At 30.1% G+C, this 20,390-nt stretch overlaps 1 protein-coding gene across 2 annotated transcripts in view; it reads left to right on the top strand.

Moving 5' to 3' along the window:
• LOC149905308 (cyclic GMP-AMP phosphodiesterase SMPDL3A-like) overlaps positions 1-20,390 on the top strand; it is a 51,424-nt gene that overhangs the window by 15,321 nt on the left and 15,713 nt on the right. The gene's annotated exons all lie outside the window — the stretch shown is intronic.

Here is a 20,390-nt window from a genome sequence, read left to right as displayed (position 1 = left end):
AAATGTACTAAGGGAAAGTTGCTCCACTTAATTTTTAAAAATTAAATCATTCGTATAATTTAATATTCGTAATAAGTACCAAAAATGACAATTTGAAACAATTTTCGTGAAAATTACACCGGGTGATTTTTTTTTATCAGTACACAAAATTTGCGAATACTTTCTATTGATATCTTCAACTTCATGTTTATATAACTGATCAACTTTTACAAAGAAATTTGGACGAAATATAAAAAAAAATAAGCTTTCCATACAAAATGCATAACTCTATACATTTTTTTCGACCTAAGTTTCTTAGTGAAAGTTGTTCAGTTTAACTAGGTAATAAAACGGATAAACAAATTTTGTATATAATAAAAAAATGTAATGTTTGTGTTAAAAAATTATAAAATAGAAAAATACGCAAATGAAAACAAAAGATATTTATTTCTGACTAGCTTCCGCCCGCGACTCCGTCCGCGCGGATGTCAGTCTTCGCGTCTTCTACAGATTTATTATATTATGTATATTATATAGATTTATATTGATAAACCTAATAAATCTTTTGCTAGCATTCTGATGCTTTATCGGTTGCACTGGATTTATCTCTTTTTTTTCAATCGCTTGAATGATGATAGGATGGGTCCTTGATGGGCATCGAATGCTGAAGTCTCGAATCAATCAATTCTGACAGTAGGCAATTTATGTAAAATCTTGATAATGGCCCATCATTTTATTTTGCCTAAACGTTACATACTTTTTTATATATTCTATTTTTAACGAATGATTCACTCCAGTCCAAACAGCAAATAAGCAGACTTCTGCTTCTGCAACGTTTAGTTGTCCCTGAATTTGGAAAAAATAGTCATGATTCTTATCTATGACAAAAGTGTTATTTTTTGCATTGTATTTCAAATATTAAATTTTTTTTAACCGCATCTTCCGCATTCATGTCTTTTGCCGGAATTAGACATTTAACTTCTACTAGTCCCATTTTCCCTTTTTGATATGGGAGTGTATAAAGTAAATTTTTTAGATATTTCTCGTAATACTTTTAAAAAGTTATTATTGTCATTTTGCTCATTAGGTAAAGTAATTTCGATATCAGTTTTAAGTTTTTTGATACCTGCAATAATAACGTCATAATCGCCTGCACATACTTATCGATTACACCCTGTATACAATCCACCATCCACATTCATAATGTTTTCCTGTCCTCCTCTCCTTTACGCTGTTCACCGATACATTTTAAATGAGTAAATCTGCTACCACTGAAGGATGTTTCATTGTGATCAGCAAATTTTCACCACTGTTGTCGATTATTTGTTTTTCATTTTTAATCAGCAATTGGGAATCATCAGTTTTGTTTTTTGCAGATTGGTGATGTACCCTAACAATACGTCGAAAATGGAAAGCATCAACGAATTATCGTTTTCGTCCTCTTTTTTTATTCTTCGCGTCTCTGTTACTTCTGTTTATTTAGTTCTCAACACCCACTGAATTTTCTATGTTATTGTGATCTTCCATTACATCTGAGTTTTGATGATGTGATGATAATCCATTCGTTTTAATATTGGTACTTAGAGTTGGTAGACTAAACTAGAAATGGCGGACTAAATTTGTCAGCGCGTCTGTAAGATCAGAATATAAAACCAACATCCTGTATTTAAGTTACAAAATTAATAATCAAACAAAATGCCGCTACGTTGAAAATGACTAGAAGAAAAAATTAAAACACCTCGGATCAATTTTGGAGTAAACAAATCATTTTCCCCGTATGGGGATTTCCCCGGATGAACTTGGGAAATTCAAGTTCTCAATACAAGTTTATATTATATTTCGTATTTCTCAAACGAAAAATAAACATTTTTGGAACTTCAAAAAAATTATATTATAAGAAAATTTATGAGCTTACTTTAGTTTTAAAGAAATACCGTATACATCCCTTTACTGACACCCTGTAAAATAAAGAAATTGTTGCCAATCACCTTTGCAATCTATTTGGTTTCATTAACTTTATGTTCGAAGATAATTTTTTTTCTAGTAAGTACATAGTTACACGCGTATTTTTTTCGTTTATTTTCCATATCGAAATCAAATGTTTAAAAATACGAATATTTGCACAAAACTAAGATAAAAATAATCAATTAACAAAAATATTAAATTTAATGAAGTAGAGCAACTTTCACTTCGGTATGAAGGAAAATCGAGCGTAGAGCACACGTCAGAACGCTCCGGCCCAAGGAGCGCGACTAAAGAAATTCGCTAGGATTTTTCCTAATTATTTTAAATATTTTTTTAATATTCAAAGAATTATCAAAATTCAAAAAAAATTTTTTTCAAGGATTAATACTCATTGGTCTTCAACCAACTCGAATAAATTAATGGAAAAAATAACTTTTAGCAGTATTTATCAATAGATTTTGTAAGGCAAAAAATGGGAAATTTAATGAATTTATAACGTTCTAATTAAGAAAATCATAAGTTTTTCGGCAATTGTATTCAGCAGTTTTTAATAACGACTATATAAGGATAATAATGCGCTGATCAGATTGTGTAAATTGTAATCGGTTGCAACGTAGTGAGTGCACAAACTTAGCTCGAAATGTCTTTGGGGGAAAGAGACTTATCTTGAAGGCCTGATTAAGGTAACATAAAGTAACTTTACAAATGTGAAAAGATTCACGCGCATTGCGTATATAACACTAATTGATAAACCAGAAAAAAAAATTCAGTTTATCATTTCATTAGCCGGGAAAAAATTGTCAAATAACTTGTTGAAAACGCAATTTTGCTAGACTGCAGCCTTAAAGACAAATCAATAAGATATATTCTATGGGACTAACTAATAGTTTATGAAGGCAATTGAAGTAGTGTATCAATTTATAATCGCGTAATTAAATCGATATAATTTTCAGTAAATATGTGTAGAATGTCGCGATCATGTTAGAAATTCCTTCCAACGACACAGTTGTGTGTGTACGATACAGATGTACAGATAAATTCATTTATTATTAATGTATTCAACTGCACAAAATCTTATATAACAACTAACAATTTTAAAATCAACATTGTAACAGAATCCATAAAAAATGTTTTATCTTAACTTCTAACTATTTGCTACGACAGCCATGAGCCATTAAAGCATAACAATACGCCGACAATGCTAAGAAATGTAGTGAGAACTCTCATCTTTTTACCTCGCATAATATTCGAAACAAAAAGTCCACTTTTCTTGTGGAAAAGATGTCGGGAAGGGTTAAAATGGTCAATGACTATCATAAACATCACTCTGGCCTCCCTCGGGAGCGTAAAACAGCTTCTCGTTAGAGAGGTAACTTTGAAGGATAACATTAATTCTTGTCCCTTATCACAATTCCATGTCGTGAATTTTGACAGTATGAATATTTTAATAAGGGTAAAGGAAACTTAATAATCGCGTTGCCAACTATGCTTAGTCTTCAATTACGCGCGCTAATTATACCTATGGGATGTTTCAGGTTTTGTAAGTAAGTACGCGAATATCCCATTAAAGTTGTATTGTAATGTTTCGCACATTCGAGCGAGCAGACGTTATTTTTAATGATGGCTTAATATATCTTCATGACGTGCATATTTATTTCACGATGTTGAGAATTTAATGTTAAATATGGGTCAGCGTGGATTTTTAGCTTCTAAATATCATGGAATATAATTACTTGCTTTTGGTAAAAATTTAATGGTAGATATTAATATAAATAATGTCCTGTGCAAAAATTTTGGATCATTTGAATATGAATATACCTCTATATAGACTGTAATGTTGTCAAAGATTCATGGGATATAATTAATATAAAATATTTTAATAAAAATATATTAATAAACATGTTATAAGTATAGGATTGGTCTATAGAATATTGTTTAATTAAGCAATATATTATCATGTCAGCTGCCAGGAGAATGCAACCAGAATATAAGAACCGTTAACCCTCAAAGGATCGGTTGTTAAGTTTAATTAAGTAACTGTGAAAGCCATAATTACCTTATGCTCAAGGCGAGTAATGTTAAGGGGCTGAAGTTTTATAATACTATAAAATTATATATGATTAAGAGTAGGTGTAGAACTGTGGTAAAGGGCAATTTAAATAAATAGGTTTTGGAGGAAAAATAATTATTTTTTAATTATCTGCATATTCATCACATCTCTTTCTGATAGGAGATTGTATTATTTATTTTTTGAATAATATGTGTTTGGTATTGATACCATTGACCTTTTATCCATTTCATACACTATATTAATTATAATATACATTTTCACATATACAATCACACTTGTTCAGTGTTCCTTTCCTTAGTATTTATCATTATCAATATTTTTCTTTAAACCAAGAATCACGGTTTTGTTTTCGAATTGGTATTTCCCGTTTCGCAATATTGATTTTTCTTGAGTAAATTAATTATGATTCCGTTGCAAATCTAATTAAATAGACGAATTTACCCACATTACCTCACGGGTCTTATTCAATTATGTTAGTTACCCACGGTATGTAACCTGCCTTTCAAAGTGGGTACCTACCACAAGGTACATTATATAATCCATACTAATATTATAAATGCGAAAGTAACTCTGTCTGTCTGTCTGTTACTCAATCACGCCTGAACTACTGAACCAATTTGCATGAAATTTGGTATAGATATATTTTGATACCCGAGAAAGGACATAAGATAGGTTTTATCCCGGAAATCCTACGGGAACGGGTTTTTTTCTGAAAACGTGGGCGAAGACGCGGGCGGAAAGCTAGTTATAGATAAACTAGCTGTTGCCCGTAGCTTCGCCCAAATGGACGTAATACTAATTTTACAAAATGGGAGTATACCCATTTCGTGAAATTTCTCAAAATCCTTTCTTAGCGAATGCCTATAATATAATAGTGGCTACGTGCATGCCAAATTTCAGCCCGGCGGTTATGGCTGTGTCTGGATAGATCGGACATTTGCTATTTATATAAGATGGTGTAGCCTTTCTCGATAAATATAAAACAAAAATGAAAATAATTCTTGTCGAATATTTAATCAAATTCTCGAATATTTAAAACTCCGAGCTACAATTATTCCAAATAGTTTGTACATAATATTCGTCCAGAGCCACTAAAATTTGCGAAACAAGAGGCGTCAAAGCATAATGACAAAGTTTTCCGGCGAACACCAAAGAATCTTTATTTTTCACAGTGAAAAAGGTTTATTGTCCTAGTTTTTATATAGGGAAATAACGTTGAGGAACTTTGTTTTGTTAAAGGACAAAGCGGGATGTTAATTTTGATGTTCTGCGAGAATATTATAGATATTTTCAAAATAACCTTTACTGTCTCTACAAACACCATAAACCGATTTACTTTTGATTTGTCAGTAGGTATAATATTATGTTATTTTAAAAGTAACTATTGTGCACATACATGTACATGTTATTCTGTTAGGTAAATTTTTGCATTATATTGCCTACGCCTATGTTACTCGGTGAAGATGTTCCCTTCTATTGTTAAAAGAGTTTAAAAATCGGTAGAGCAAGTGGAGTTCATTCGTAAAATAATCTTTCCTATTTATATTAATTATTGACTAGATCAGGGGTTCGAAACCAGGCTACTGTGCAGGAAATAAATAGATTTTTCAATCTGCGCATATTATAACATCACCACTGCTCGAACGGTGAAGGAAAACATCGTGGGAACGTATATGGGCTGATGATGCGGATTAACTAGATGAAGCCCAATTTTGTATGAAAGCTTTCCTCGCTGATACAATATCATGTCTATTACGTCAAATAAAAACATTCTTGGCAGGCATGGTTTATTGATTAACACTTAAAAGAATTGAAGAAGGGTACAGTTGTATGATCATTATAATCTATGGCGGAATGCTTGCAAAATATAATATTTGATACGGAATTATGCTTTGTGGAACTCCAGTCTTCCATGAATCGTAAAAAGAAAGGCGGTTTTATTATTCAGAATTTTAAGACGAATGTTTGAGGAAATAATAAACATTTTATATCTTATAACTAAATTGTTATGGTACATCGTTAATTTGTATAACAAATATTAATTTAAAGTCCACATTATGGAGTTCACTTTGGTGTGTAGTTTATCACAACCTAAGTACAAATTAAGCTAGCAAAACGCTAAAATTTTATGAACATGTTTTGGCCGGGTCGGATTAAGTAGATGATGTAAACGAACATTATGCTGTAGCACCGGTACCTATAGTAGATTATAACGACAGTTTTCAATCTCGACGAAGTAAGAAAATTATTATATACATAGTATGTTGTTGATAATTTTAATATACATAGTAATAATGTTTTGAAATTGATGCAACACTTTTTTTAATTCTCTTTTTTTCCTATTTGTGCGTTTATACCTGAAATACAGCTATATTAATAAATGTGTACATAATATAATTATTACATATTCCTCGATCAAAAATCGAAATTGTCAAGATAGCATAGTACATAGTAGCATAGTTTGAAAAATATTTTAATGTGTATTTTAGTTTTAATTTAAATAATAAAGGAAGTTTAAATATCCTTATTTTGTGTCTTATTCAAACGTTAAAATTCGTTAATAAGTCTTTAATATCTAAATACAGCATAGTTTTATAATTTATTTTTCGATATCGGCTGATCTAATTTGAAACTCGACTGTCACTGTAACAAAAATATTCGTTAATTACAGGCTGTTGCCTGCCTCGTTATCTAATTTTAATCTTCTCTGCGCCATTTTTCCTACAAAAAATACTCAATGGTATATAATATTTTTAATTAGAAAGCTATTTTTCCTTTATAAATAGTACTTATAGTGCTTTTTATTACCTTTTATCTTTTTATAAAAACATTTCACTTTTCTATTGATCATGATTAACCGCACTGCATTATATTAGGTAAGTACGGGATTAAATAGTAATGCAGGAATTGTTTCTAATGAATATGTTTCAGTTATTTAAATGTAATTGTTTTAATGGCTGCATTTTCTATAATTAAAACCATATTTTTAAGTTCCGTAGTGCATAATATATACCTACCTAATGATAATGTGATATTTAAATAACATATCAGTGCATAGTTTAAGATTTTTATCATGGTATTTAAATATATCTTGTGTGACAATCATATCAAATTCACAACCATTTCATTCTGTATATTATACTATATTATTTTTATCACGACATCGCATTTAATCTATCGATATCGTGGAATATCATAATTTAATTCAGATGCTATTAACCCAATATTTTCAAAAGCAGATTAAACGTCAACACCTTTTAAAATCAAAATTTATATTCGTTTATAATATTAACGTAGGCTTTATTTTTTATATCAAAAAGTTAAAACGTATTGTATACGAAAGTAATAAATTTATAGTCAATATCGATTAATGTTTCTGCAATATACCTAAAGTGAAAATAATAATAAATAAATAATATTTATTTATTTTCCTCAAAAAAAAAAAATTAATAATATTATCTGTTATCATTATATTTGTGTTACAATTCCTACAAAGTTACCTTATGTGAATAAGTATATTGACACTTATTTAAAACGCTGCATACATTAATGAGTAGGTGGCACGTATATAAAGCAAATGTACAATCTTTTTCCGGGTTAAATAAATATTACACCTTAGAGTTTTTTCCCTCCCCCACCGTGTCATTAAGGCGAGAGGACAGAGGCTCCAGTAATTACTCTCAGAACCTCGTAAAGCTCAATTTTACGTAAATACTGAAATACGAGCATCCTCGAGAAAGGTTAATTTATAGAGAACTCTTTGATTACACCAGTTAACGAACACTTTTATTTTGATATTTGATGAAATGGTTCGTTGATTCAGAACATAATTAATTTTAGAAGCCATTTATGGATGAATTCACTCTTCTGAAACATAATTAAAAATATATTAAACTTGATTGTATTTGAATATTTTCAAAAGAGAATTTCAGCAAACAGCATAAAGGAAATCTTCAACGCTTTCCGGGTGACAAAAATGAATGTGATGATTCCATTTTATTCCATTCCCGAAATATATGGGCTTATAATGAGATTTTGGAAACGCCGGGCGGGCTTTCTCTTTCTGATTAAATCATAATGTCCCTTGTCCACCCTTCTTAGGGCGCGGTCACGTAGACAGAACTGACGTGCGACCTTTCCGCGACACATTTTAGGCTAAATCACGATTTGTGCAAATGATTTCATTCGAAAATTATTTTCCTCGTTAAGGCTTTATATGCGGGCCTTTGATTATTGAGTCGAGTTTAAAATAATTGAATGAAAATATTATCTCAGTGTACGTGATAATGCGTTTTAATATTATGATATCGAGATGATAATATTGACTTCTCTTTATTAATTAGTGTTTAAATATTAAGTTATAAAATATGGATAACAATTTTATACACACCATGTGAGAATAATTTTCTAGGCACGGCTCTAACTGACTCTTTAAACAAACACAGATTTTATCCGAATAAAAATTAGTTTCAGTTAAAATAGATTTCAAAATAAATAAAAATTCCAATTTTCTTTTTCCCGTAAATATTAGTATACTATCAAAATGAAAATATATACTATCAAAATGAAATTATCTATGAATGCAAACACACCAGATTATAAAATATATTTCAACGAAGATAAACTGAATATTCTAAATTGGATATGCAATAAATAGATTTTGCAATAGCGCAAACATTTAAAGAGTATCAATATTATGATTTAATATTATTGGAAAAACAATTAATTTGTGTTGGAATTCTATAATACGATATGAAATAAACTGAAATTTTATAGGAATATTATTATTGAAAATTAATTTAATAAACAGTTCATTTTATATTGTTTTTTCTTTGACTGGACTTTGGTACGGATTGGCCCTTAGTAGCATATACAAAGTGATTAAGAAGTTGGCTATACCCTTAAATTATGTCTCTTTCATTATAATCTCTGGTACTTGACGGGCCGTTGGATGGACCCGCACATTCAGCGTGATAAGGACATCATAAGACCCTTCCTGTTGTCTGTGTGACTGATTGTATGATTTTTGAGAGTGATTTTCATTGATGGGCATGTATTTCAATATTATTTCATAATTTATACTTGTGACTTTGTATTTTACCTATTGTTTTATACGTACCTTACCGACGCACACATTTTCTAATAAGTTTATTTTGTAGTTCATTCACGAAAATATAGAAAATAAAACTCTATGATAAGACAAGTAATTGAATGATCTAATAAGCTAAGGTAATATATTGAGTCAAGGCTTTCCCATATTATATTATAATGCGGGAAAGCCTTGAGTTAAAAAATCCGATATTGTCTCTTGTCATTCCCATACGGTAAGGAATATTATAGACCTTTTAGCGCAAATAAAAACGTCGTTTGTTGTCTATCATAAGTGGGCCCCGCACTTTACTGCTTGAACCCATTACGGGGACATTATGTAAATACTTTCAACTTTATATAGCCACACAATACATAGTGCCTGTGCATAACTCAACCTTTTTCAGCGGGCTTTTATGAGCCTTAACGCTGAGGTATTTTATAATGCATGACAAAAGTTTAGAAATGAAAAGATAACACGTTTATTCTTTTGACGAAAAGCCAATGAATATTATAGTGTATGGAAAATTTTTGACGGATTTATGTAGGCTTTTATGCAGCGTTTCCTTTTGTTTAATTAAATTTGTTAGAATGTTTTTATAAAATAATTTGGAAAATCCAAAAGTGCACGCCTCATAATTTTTTTTTAATAAATATTTATTAATTATTATTTTCTGTTTATTTAATAACAATTAAACCACATCGAATCAGACCCTGAAAAATGAAAGGGTTCTATTCCTGAGCATACTCAAGCGTAAGAGAGAAAAAAAAGACTCGATTAGTAAAGTATTTCGGTCGCTATCGTGTTAACAAGAAAAAGGATCCGCACATACAGACACACGGACGTCCAAGACAGAACTTTTTTAAACTGTTTTTTAACTAGTTTAAATAACAAAAATGACATCAAAAATATCATGAACGTTAAAAATAGTGTTTTTTCTTAATATGTGTGTGTATGTATTATCTTACAAGTGCAATGTATGATACATAAAGACATTTTAAGTTTGAAAAATCAGATGTTTTGCGCGAAGTGACAGTAGTACCCACCTCAACGCTTCGCTTATGAGGCGTGCAATAAAAAGAAATGTAAGTAATTGATATAATTAATAAAACATAGGGAATTTAATATTTATTTATCCAACTTACAAACGTTATGCATCCTTTTTAAATACGAGACAAAGGCCAGTTTTGACTATTGCGTAAACTAAATTCCACTTTGCATGAAAATTTCATTTAAAATATCTTTTTAATGTATGATTTATAGGAAAAATATAGAATTCATTTTAAGTATTTTTTATTAATGTCATCTGTGCGCTGCAATATAACACAGAATGTCTGCGACCGTCAGTTAAAATTGTACCACAAAAGCGTATAAATGTAAAATATTAAGGACCTTAAATTTAAATGCAGTCTGGTTTTGAGGCGGACAGCCACTGAGCATAATATTGTTGGAGCAGTTGATTTATATCGATATTAATCTCAGAATGAGCATTTACTCGATTTGAAGAAGAGTTTAATGAGTATGAGGGTATTATTTATTAGCTAATAATAGACTTAAAAAGTGTAAGGTGGACGATGAGGATTTATAGATAAACGAAATGGAAGGGTGGAAATTAATGCTTTCCAGAAAAAGTTTGCCAAAATTTCAGCTTGTTATTACATACTCTATGTAATGCTTTTTTGGTTAATATAAATTGAGATATACTAACAAGCAAATCTCCTTCAGTGAAAGCATAATTGTTCCAAATATGTAACTAATTTATATAATAAAAAAGAATCGCTTAATGTGTTGGTAAACGCAAATCTCGAGAACGGCTGAACCGATTTCGTAAATTCTTTTTTTATAATATTCCTTATAGCAAGCAAGGTTCTTAGGGATAGAAAACGTAAACATGTACCAAGGGCGAAGCCGGGGCGGACCGCTGGAGTTAAGAGTTTATTATTTACTCCTTTACTCCAGAATATTAAATCCGTGTCTAATTATTGTACCCTAGTCCGTATGTTCTTTTCAAATTTTATCAAAATAACGGTATCCATTCTTTCAAAATATTACCAAAAAAACAGAAAAAAACATGAATAAAATAGAAAATTCTAACATTCCTTTCAGTCGCTCGCCATTCACCCGCGTATAGAATTAACGTACTCGTTCACGGTTGCGTATGAGAAATGGAATATACCTATTGTATGTTAAAAATACGGGTCCAGTATTGGTTTTACTGAATTAAGGGACACGAATGTACGGCTAAAACGGGACGTATAAAAATAGAATACAGAGTCCAGTGGGAAACATAATCGTGCTATTGAAAAGCAAATAAGACTCGATCCGAATCTTAGCAAAGGATTCGTTGGAGATAAAAGCTAATGAGAAGATTTGTTTTTGTAAACCTCTTGAGGTTATGTTATTAGTATGTATATATTTCTTGACTATGTTTTGTAACGTAAACTTCTTGATGGTTTTTACTTTAGCTTGGAAGATTTCCTTACATTCGTCTCAATTATAAGAGTAATTTCAAAAGGACTAAAAAAAGGCTCTTTCGATATTTTTTTTTTGCGTGAATGAATTCAGAATAACAGGTATTAATTGGCTATCTACGTTAAATTATTATGGTTATAAATGTTGCAATGAATTATTTGTGGCATAGAGGAAATAACATTTTAAATACAAAATTTATTATTAATGAATTATGTTTGAAATAAATTCTGTTTTATAATATTATGAATTGATACTTATTTTAAAAATAAGAATTACATTTTACTTAATAGGTATGTGTGCTCGATGATTTAATAATTAATATAATTTGTGTCATAAACTATAAAGATACTCGAATATAAACAAAAGTTTACTAAACACGCAATCGATATACCCCAATATACATTATCGTAATACTTGTATAATTGTATCATTTACTTGCCAATTCGCTTGTTAATAGCAATTTGATTGCCAGTTTTAGTTATTCGAAACAATATCGATAATGGTCTTAACTACCTTTTTCGATAAGAGCTGCATTGTTAACAAGTGGCTTTATTTGGTATGCGCAAACAAACGCGACTGTTGGTCTAAAGCTGATTTGAGTAATTATTGTTCAATTTACTAGGATTGTTCAGGTCTAATAAACCTTATTATAAAATGGAATCAATTCAAGCGATAGTATATTAATGGTATGATGAATTGACACATATTACCTATTAAGTATATTAAGACGTTGAAAAAACTTTAATGATCTAAGTTTTTTTTAATATTACTTGATCCATGTAGTTATTGGTTTACTGTGCAAATTACAATGTATAATTTTAATTCAATAAAAAACAAGCTCCACTTACGTCGAACATATCAAAATTAAAATGGAAAATTAAAAAATTTAGTTTTCTATAGGTAACTACTTCATCAAACTTCAAAACTTCATCATAAAGCTAGTCCAACTTTCAGCAAAAAATGTATATCATAACGCATTAGTTAGAAGTTTAGGTATCTCACCTATCAAAACTATATTTCCAAAGCAGATACCGCCCATTGTAACTGAGCAGATAAAGTTCCACGCTTGATATCGAGCTCACAGGACAAACGAAGCGTATTATGTGAACTGAACGAGAAAAACTTGTATTATTAAAGTCTCACCAAGTGGAGTCGAGTGGTTTTCGTAATGGTTAACTCATACCGTTTTAGGACATAGCTGAACTCTTGAAACGATCTAACAATATCAAGCTGTAAGAATAGCCTTTATTTCTATTTTCAAAAGTCATTCAACAACCGTATTCACTTTTGTTACGTTTTTATTCAAACATAGCTACGGAATGTTTCCAATTTAATGTATATTTTTAGTCACGTTCATTTTAGCTATTTGGATTTTATGCGAATATTGTAATCGTTAGTCGGAATTCGTATCTTTTCAAATATGCAGTTTTATTGATACTGGCCATTTTGAAATTTTTCATTCATTTTAGTTTGCTATATATATTCATTAGCTGTATTAAATTGTACAATTTAACGTAAGCTTTTAAAAAATGCAAAACATATAATGCATAGCAAACCTCGTAAGAAAATATGTCAACTCTAATATTTTCAACTCGACAACAACAAATTAAAGAGACGGCTGCAATTTCAGCTTAATGGAGATAATTTTAACGATTTCATCGATGTCCATCAGTATAATCCCAAACATTCAACAACAAAAAATAAACATAATTTTATCTTTACATTATGATATGGAACTTGTTCACATCCATTCATCAGGACGGGAACAATATACATCTATTGATGTCTGAAATAGCATATACTAAGTCCTTCATGATTAAGTATTACATGATTGAATTTACGAGTATTTATAAGATTCTAGGGTATTGGATAAATGATATACTATACATACTTAAAAGGAACTAGGTATATTTACTCAATAATTAAACGTAGAACACTAAAGAATCGTTTATTTTTATAAATAATCGAGGCGAGTTAAAAAGCGAATTAAAAAGAAAAGTTTCTCAAGTTCTCTGATCACAGCTGAGACTGGATAGGCAACCTGATATCTTATTTAATTAGTGCTGTTTGTAAGCACTAGGAACTTTTATGGTATAGTCGACATGACCTAGTTGTTATTTAAAATGAAATATTAAATCGACGGTTATCTAGATCTTTTTGTTCTGATAAATGAGCCGTTCTAGAAAAAAATAAAGATAAACATTTTACCCAGTGGTCTTCAACTAAATCCTAGTTTGAATGTGAAGCATTACCTATAATATCTACGCATTCATGATATATAGAGCATCATTATTTCTACAAACGATATTATTGAGAAACAAATAAATCATGGATCAAATTAGTTAAATATTGAACGAACGCGATGATAAATTGGTTTTGTATATTTTTAACCCGCATAAACTTTGTAACAATCGGAGATAAGTATAAAGTTTTTGTGATACAATGGAATATTGATTATATACAATCAATGAATTGGCAGATTTTAGTACATTTCCTGATCGGATTTAGTAGGTATACGAATGTATAACAATAGGGCTTGTTGTCGACAGATTTGTTCATATGAAAAATGGCATGTAAGGTTCTTCTGTACAGTACCTAAATCACATAATTTTTGTTTGATTTTTCAAACAAAAATTATGTGATTTAGGTACTGTTTAATAATAGTGATGGTTGTTTATATTTTACTAAAGAAACCACATAGGTACTTACTAAAATAATTTTTTGTCATTCTCTGCAGCAGTTGTTCTAAGAACCAGTGTAGCTAATTGTTCTCGATTTAAAAACGCTTATAAAAGAAGTCCAGTAAAATGGCAAATTATTAAATTCAAATTAAAAGAGCTACAATTATAAATCATATTTCACTGTGATAAAAAGAAAGGGTTAAAGAAACGAGCATTTTCGCTGTGGATATTTATAAAGTCTTTAACGTAAATTAAAATTTAATTACGATGTTCCAACTTCAAAGTTATCACGTTCTTTTTATTTTTACCAAGAGACCCGTAAAAAGTACAGACAGGAAATAAATGTCTTAATTATTAATTTCTTCCTGTTAAAATAAATAACCATCACTTTTTGTACGGTTTAAAATTAAACTGATAAATAAATTTTGGAGTAATAAACATAGATCACTGAAACGTTCATATTATAATTTATGCTGTTTAAAAAAGTTTTTAAAACGTTGCAATCTGCAGAGAAATCAAACTTTATGCAACAAATTAAAACATAACCATGCAGTCTAATTGCAAACTGCGCGCATAAAGCTAATTTGCCGTCGCAATTACAAAAATAAAGATAGAAAAATACTTAATACCCTTGGACAATTTCCAACTTTTCCTAAAGGAGAAGGGAACGTTGTCGGTGCGTCACTTTAACTTAACCACTTAACCAGATGGGCGGACTTAAATTATAAATCAGGAAACCGAGCCACCTGCGCACTGGACTTACCGTTTTTGCTCCTATAGTTTATATACGATGTGTAGCTTGTGTGGGCGAAACATTACATGTAAACAAGGGTAATAAAACATCTTTAAGCGTTTATAAAGTGAGGAAGGATTCTTTAAAGAATGCTCGAGTTTGAAGCTCGAGGTGGATGGTGAACTTTATGTTAGTTAACTTTTTTATCCTTATTATTAATCATCGTCAGTACGTTGCTACTGGTGTCGTAAAATGATGTTTTATTACATAGAATGTTATATGTTACATGTTATATGTTATGTTACAGTTATATGTTACAGAATTATTAAACGTTAATATGCTAACCAATTTTAATAAGATAACATAATTAGGTATTCCAATTTGGATATAAAGAGCATCTGAACAATTTATCAAACTCGTCAGTTTTACTTTCGGTAAGCGTAAGTTGGAATTTTCCTGAATATTCTAGATCGCCATCAACATCGCCTCGTGGCTTGATGAAACCGTAAAACTCGGAACTTTACTAAAATACTGTAAATCGTTCCGTTAAAGCGCTGAATTATTTATATAAAAGGGGAGGAGATTTAAATAAATAATACCCGCATAGATACATAGTGTCTTACTTTTGGCAAGCAAGTATCGGTTTTTGGTTAACGAAATAGCAGCATTTGCATGCAAACTACTGGAATCTATGCAAATCCGCTTTTCCAGGTCAACTTCAGTCTTCTGGGAGCTTACGAAGTCTAACATAGGACGCGCATTAAGAAGTCTTTACCTTATTAACGGACCTGATACGTCTTCCTGTTTTTTGTTATAAATTAAGGTATACGCACTAGTAGCTCTGATTAATATTGACATCCAGAGGTGCGGGGATATCTGATGCTGTTGTTCATTTAGATGTATTTTTAATCCATTATAAATTTACGTATTAGAACTATAAATCGATTAAACACAAATGAAAATAAAACTAAGCAATGAATGCTTACCTAATTTTTTTTATGTTTTAATTTCTAATAAAACTCAAATGAAACACAACTCTACAATTCAGTAACTTTTAGACATTTATTTTATCTATGAGTTAGTTCTTTTAAGCTAATTGTAATCTGATAATAGTTAATAGCTTTCACATTAAATTCCATTTAATTTCAATTGATCCCAAGCAATGAAACTCCATAAAATTTTCATTTTCCTAACTCACTTATTGGTCTGTTATTAAGTACTCGGCAATTCAAGTAAATCCGATCACGGACAAAACAATTACGATTTTTAAGATTAAAATACAATTTGAAGAATCTTCCCTTTGTTAGGACATCAAAGAAGCGATGCTTACTAACTTCACTCCCATATTTCGTGAAATAACTTGACAATAAAGAGAGGAAGTAACAAAGACCATTGAAAATTGTTATACGACCTATTGTCCCAATACAAGGGCCTTGATCGAGCCAAGTTAAGGTTTTAATAAGCTGTATATAGTATGGGGACGATGGAGACTTTAGCACATTTATTTTAGAGTATAGATACATATATTTTTTGTAAAGTTATATTATGTTCATTTATTTTGTTTCATAATATACTTAATTAGTTATGGTGTTAATATGCTACAAAATGGACGCATAATTAATTTTAAGGAATGGTTTTAAATAATCCGTTTTTTCCGTTTTTAAGATAACATTTCGCAATAAAGATGTAGGCATTATAGCCGTATTTACCCTAAATGAACCCGCAAAATTATGTTGATATTCTTAATTCCATTTAACAACTTACCCCGAAGTTTTGATACATTGTTTTGGCATTTACATTGTTAGTCGCTGAATTAATGAAGTGTTAAATACAATAAGATTAACGCAATGTGATTTGCAGGAAAATAACAGGAATTACGAACACAATTTCCTGTCTCCACATTATTTATATCGATCCATTTAATCATTAGTCTATTATTGAGAACGATGTTTGCGTGATAGGTCGTGTGATGTCTGACTTGTTTTGTACAGAATTGTTAAGGACTTTTCGCTTTTCGTTTATTAACAAGGCTCGAGTATAATGGGAATTGGGTAGTTCAGCAATTATAGCATACCTAACTAAGATAGATGGATGAGTCACAAATATAAATAGACTTGCTGTGTGCTTTAAAAAGTTAAAAGGTTTATCTGTTCAATTGTCATTAGTCACAGAGACAGCTTCCAAATATTAGGTTTATTCTAAACCTTTTTGTTTATTTATGTGAAATGTGTTTTTTAAAAAGCAACCCTTATTATATTATTTTTCTTACCTTAGTTTCTACAATATAAATTTGAACCAATTTATAATAAAGAATATTATGTTTATCAAATCTATTATACTGAAGCATCCATCTTGTATAATTTCTCGGCAAGCAGATGCAGTAGGTAGATAGCTATTATTCGAAATTATTATAATGCCCTTAGGCATCTGTAGAACATAGAGCATGCTTCCGTGGCTATAGTTGAATACATTTGTAAGCGATCTATGCTATCTATTAATGGTTTGTATATATTTAAGATCTTTTAAATCATGTCATAATTTATAAATAAATATAATTAATATTTCAGGACAATTTTCACACACGGCACGATCTGATCCCATACTTAGCTTTCGCTTGTGTTATGGAAACCAGATTGCTGATAAACATACATACATAACTTTAAATAAGCACTTATATAGATAACTAGCTGTTGCCCGCAGCTTCGCTCGTGTGGAAAATATAAATTTTCATGGTAAAAGTTTTCATCCCCTATTTTAGGTACGCTACTTTCTTAGGGGACGCTTACGTTATGACATCTACCTGCATGCCAAATTTCAGCCCGATACGTCCAGTGGTTTGGGCTGTGCGTTGATAGATCACTATATCAGTCACCTTTGAGTTTTATATATATAGATTAACATCCAGACACAGAGTGAACATCTATGTTCATCAATTTGAGGATACAATTTTTATTACACAGATGTGTAAACATATCAAAAGCCTTCGTGCGTTGTAATTAACATTTTGCACGTGTAAAAAGAAAGAATACTTATATGTAATAGAATTAAAGCTGGTATCATGTGTGTTCGATCTCATAAAATATTTTATGTTATAATATTAAGGAGCAAGAAACTCAATAAAAACATAAGCACGTGTTTCCGAAAACTGAAGCGTATCGCACGCTTGTTTATAATAATAACAAAGTATCTACTTGAGATAAAATAAAAGTTCGCGCTAGGATGCTCTAAGAAATTTGTGTAATAACATAATAAATGCCAAAAATTATGTTATTGATACGTTATTATGCCTATTTCTTGAGATAAACGGGAATAACATAATAAATGAAGTTCGAAAATTATGTTTCGATACATTTAAGACGATTATCATTCGAAAAATAATTTCTCTCTTTACAAAGAAAGTAATATTCTCAATTAAATACCTACAAATTAAAAAAATGTTTTGACGAATTAAAAACTATTGAAGTTATTCGTTTTTAAGACGAAATAGTTCATATAGTACATAAAACTTTTGTAAAGTGTACAAGAATAATTAGTATAAATATCGGGTTACTAACTAAAATTCTATACTGTGAATAAAATGCACTAAAAAAGCTTTCCCTAGTTACGTCATGTAAAAAACGGGTATAAATAATTTGGAGCGGTTTTATGGATGACAGATTGATGTAGTCAGGTTTTATATGGGAAAATTCGTTTATACATAAAATAGTGGAACACAGCTCGATCACTAGCTATTGAACCTTCTAACCCGAATGTGATAGTGGCTTATATAATTGACAAAACAACAACTATCCTTAGACGTTATTTATTGGAATAAAGGTTTTATAAGGGTGTATGGATGAAAACATAAGTGTTATTGTTGTTAGTTGTTACAGTGCAACAAAAAAATCAATCCTATTAACATTTCGATTTCTAAATGTAACATCTTTTTCATGTGTATAGTGTGAAAAAAGTCACTATGCTATTTAGCAATAAGCCCTACCTAACAATAATCATTTATAGGTCAATTAAATCTCAATCAATCCATATTACATTGAAACCACAAGTTTGTTTTAATTGCGAAGCCTCATTACAAATCTACCATTAATAACATTAAACAGGCTTTAGTCATAAATTATATTTTGATTTCAATTACCAAATACGTAATGCCAAGTTATTTCAATAATTCAAACGTAAGTGTAAAATATAAGAAATACTTAGTAGGAATGTAAAAAATATCATTATTAGCAAAGTCATTGCATTTAATAAACGGACGGGATTCAATAGATTGATATTTTTTTGAAAGAGAGTGTGGATATAATATAAATATTAAATAACTATAATTATAATTGATACCTCACGAAGAGATTTATAAATAATTAAAACCAAATAATGTCTCCAATAAAAGTATTTCCGATATTATCAGACCACATACGCAAGCTCTATTATTATAAACTATAAATATTACAAATTAAAATATCTTCTATAGCGAATACCAGTAAGAAAGTACAATTTATTATAAACATACAAAATATATAAAATCTCTTCCTTAACTAACCGTAGCAAGAACAATACACGCTTTTAATTAACAGTACCTAAAGTAGGATCAATATTTGTCCACCCCTAAATTAAACATAAACAACTCGACTAGACCGCTTAATATCTTGTAGTTGCACTTGGACCGCAAACTTTGTAGTGGGTCTAACTCATGTCAAGTACCCATTTGTCCGTCACCCTGAGAGCTTGCCCGAAGCTTGACCAATGATAGCGAAATTCATGTCTTGATTTCGCTGTTTGGTCTTCTATATTATGTGTTTATTGCTTGTCTTGTTGTATTTAGAGACTGGTTTAATAGTTTTAATAGCAGATGATTTCATATGCTATCTTTATGCTACTGCTACGATCGGATAATACAAGAAAACTATTATTTTTTTTAAATCATTTTTTATTGCTAACTAAGTACCTATTTGCAAATTGATCAGAAGCATTTGCGCGAATAAAATAAAATCAATTCATAAAATTACTGACACAATACAGCTAAATTTTTGTTAATAGTTATTTATGATATCTGAATACAATTTTCTCCAGCATATTATAGCAATACGTTTATTCAACGCCTACATAATTTATCAGAAAATAACTTTATAGTGTTATTTCGTTATGAATTATGATATAAAATATTAATTCCTTTGTTAGTATTGTATAGTGTACCTACACACATACACTATGCTATTCAGAAATCAGTGTTAACCGGAACCATAATAGATGAATAATTAAATGGATTGCTTCGTACATTGAGAATGAATACCGGTAGTATTAAGGCTAGTAGAACTATATCGAATAATATTTTGTGTTGTAATATTGATCGTATTATCTTTCTTGCCACGACTTTATTTGGATCTGGTGATAACTCTTGTAAAAGTA

The sequence above is a fragment of the Colias eurytheme genome, chromosome 10 (genome assembly GCF_061535395.1).
Source record: "Colias eurytheme isolate Ceu_HAF_F1 chromosome 10, ilColEury1 Martin Lab GWU primary, whole genome shotgun sequence".
NCBI lineage: Eukaryota > Metazoa > Arthropoda > Insecta > Lepidoptera > Pieridae > Colias > Colias eurytheme.
The sequence above is the reverse complement of the archived record's forward strand: the minus strand, read 5'-3'. Positions and strand labels throughout refer to the sequence as shown.